Source organism: Adiantum capillus-veneris, chromosome 25, assembly GCF_014529385.1.
Source record: "Adiantum capillus-veneris isolate H3 chromosome 25, ASM1452938v2, whole genome shotgun sequence".
In the NCBI taxonomy this organism is placed as follows: Eukaryota; Viridiplantae; Streptophyta; class Polypodiopsida; order Polypodiales; family Pteridaceae; genus Adiantum; species Adiantum capillus-veneris.
Genome location: NC_140955.1, coordinates 32,421,251 through 32,423,804, shown reverse-complemented (window position 1 = coordinate 32,423,804; position 2,554 = coordinate 32,421,251).

The following is a 2,554-nucleotide window of genomic DNA, read 5'->3' as shown; positions in this document are numbered from 1 at the left end:
GCAACAAAACGCATAACACCTAGTTGGATAGGCATGAACAATACTTCAAAAGAGAGAGAAATTAAGTTGTTGAGGACCGAATTTTCATGGAGCCGGTCCCCCCTCCAAAACGCTTTATATTATAGGTTTCCCCCATCAAGAGAGACATTTTACAATACATTTCTTTGTGTTCCTTCAATAACTAGCTAGTGCAATGAAGATGGAAGCTTTAAGCACTAAGCAAAAAACTTATAAAACAGAACATCAATTCTCTCACGGTCTCAAACCCAAGACCTCATATACCTTGAACATGGTGAAAGCTAGTGGGGTATGAGAGTAGATTGAAAGGAAGAAGGAGTAGTCTTACGAGAAAGATGTACATCTCCTCACATAATCACTCATATTAGCATAGCATAGCTTAATAATTAGCATGGTAGAGGAGATGAGCATGCCTTGAAGCTTGGCTCTTGGTTGGATTTGCATCACAAAGCCAAGAGTTGTTAGTGCAGGCCTCCCTTCTCACAAGCTTAGAGTAGGTGAGAAGCTTTCCATTAAAGCTTGAGAAGGAGAGAGAGTCTTCTTACTTCACACATGAGCTAGTGTGAGTGTGTTGTGAATAATTCCTTGAGAAATTCAGCCCCCCCTCTCTCTTGGTCGACCCCTCATGCAAATTACTCATGCTGACACCCCATTGGACCTCTCCAAACTTAGCTAATGAGAATTAAGTAGCATAAGTGATATCCTTCTGACATTTGTCTCCCTTTCCCCTTTTGTGAGAGCTCTAGGTAGTTAATTAATGCAACTAAACTCTCTTTGGACCCCTTTGTCTCCTGGCGAATAGGAATCAGGCAAGCCATTGAGCTGTTGAATGCTCATTGGACCCCTTGGGAGACTGTCCAATAGTCCTCTAGAGAGCTTAATTCTTATTGGTTCTTTTATTAAGTGTTTTTAAATGAATTAAACTAGATTTACTCTAGCCTAATTCTTATTGGTCCACCTCCATGGCCATCCAATAGGATTTGAGTGCACCTTGTGGGCATCTGGGCTAGGGAGCCGTCATGTGTCCCTCATTCCCTTAGTGTAAAGGAAGCTTGTGAGTGTGAGTGTGTGTGTGTGTGTTTCTCTCTCATCCCCTACTTGGAAGGCTCGCCGCCTCTTTTGTAGGAGTTTTGAAGACTTTTTGGTATACACACAAAGCATCCAATTTTCCTAGTACTTGACCAACCTTTGAATTTTGGAACCTTAGCATTTTGGAAGTCTTAATGGACTGAACCTTAGGGTCTTTTAATCCCATTGTTGCACATTGATCTTTTGCAGGTGGGCTTGCCTTTGGATCCCTTATTTTCCTCCTTTGGATCCCTATTGTGGCCAATCTGCCAGCTTAACCAATATTCTAGCCTTTTCTCCCCTGGCAGTTCCCCATATTAAATGATTAGTTTAACATGAGAAAATCATTTAGGAGAATTAGATATTAGTTACTATGACAAACCACATATCAAGGTGATCTTTAAAAACACCATCAAAGATTTTACCACAGATCAAGGTGATGTGGCCTGTGGGGGCGCCAACAAGTAACTCCACATTGGGTAACATGTAGTTCCATTTAGATTTGACAAGGCAGTGGAGAAAATGAAGGTGACGAAGGGAAACCATGAGTCGGGCCATAACCATGATAGCTACAGGCCTATAACCCTGTAGCCAAACAAATAATTTTCTCACTCGATCACAATGGCCTAAAACAGATGTATTCACATGCTGGAACAAGTATGGCTAAACTATCTGCTTTAGTTGCTTCCTAGAAAGAAGAAGGTACCAACCATAGGCCATATGGAGATTAAAAGTAAAGAAAAGATAAAGATTAAAATGGTATAGTCGAGGATAATTTTGAATTCTTGTCAGATACTCTAACTGGCACTCAACTCATGTGCTGAATACGGAAGCGTATGAGATATTTTGAGCTAACTATTTAGATCATGAAATAGTGATCAAAGTTAAAAGTGGAACTGGAAACCCATTTTTTCTCAACAACATTTGGCCATGATATACTGATATTTAGCAAAGCAAGCTTTTGAGAAACTGGGCAAAGGTGCATGACAATGCCACTGGGTGAAAGCTAGTTCCGGATAGGCATACACACTACTCAACTAGACCGCCTTTTTACACAGAGTGATCATTGAGGAGGGTTGAGCTTAGAAAATAGGATCTATTGCTGCCTTGTAGAACCTAGAAAAGCATTGGGTGCTGCCACATGTGACATTGATGAGGAAGCTACATGATGCTGGGGTCCTTGTGGAGGTACAATGGTGTACTTGTACCTAATATGAAATAGTGATGAGTAGAGTGTGGGCTACATACAATGGTGAATTTGCAGGCTGTGGGTTGTCTCCCTCGCAGATTTTCACAATAAGCAAAAGCCATCAGCAAACTCTGATATAGCCCTACAGTGGCTCAAGCTACACCCTACCGCAAAGTCGCCAATAGTATTTCATGGATGTTGGTAATCTCAATGGATCTGAAGTCTGTTTCTTTGCTCCCTCTAAGTGTGAAGGGTTGTCCCCAAATTGTAGCAACCCAT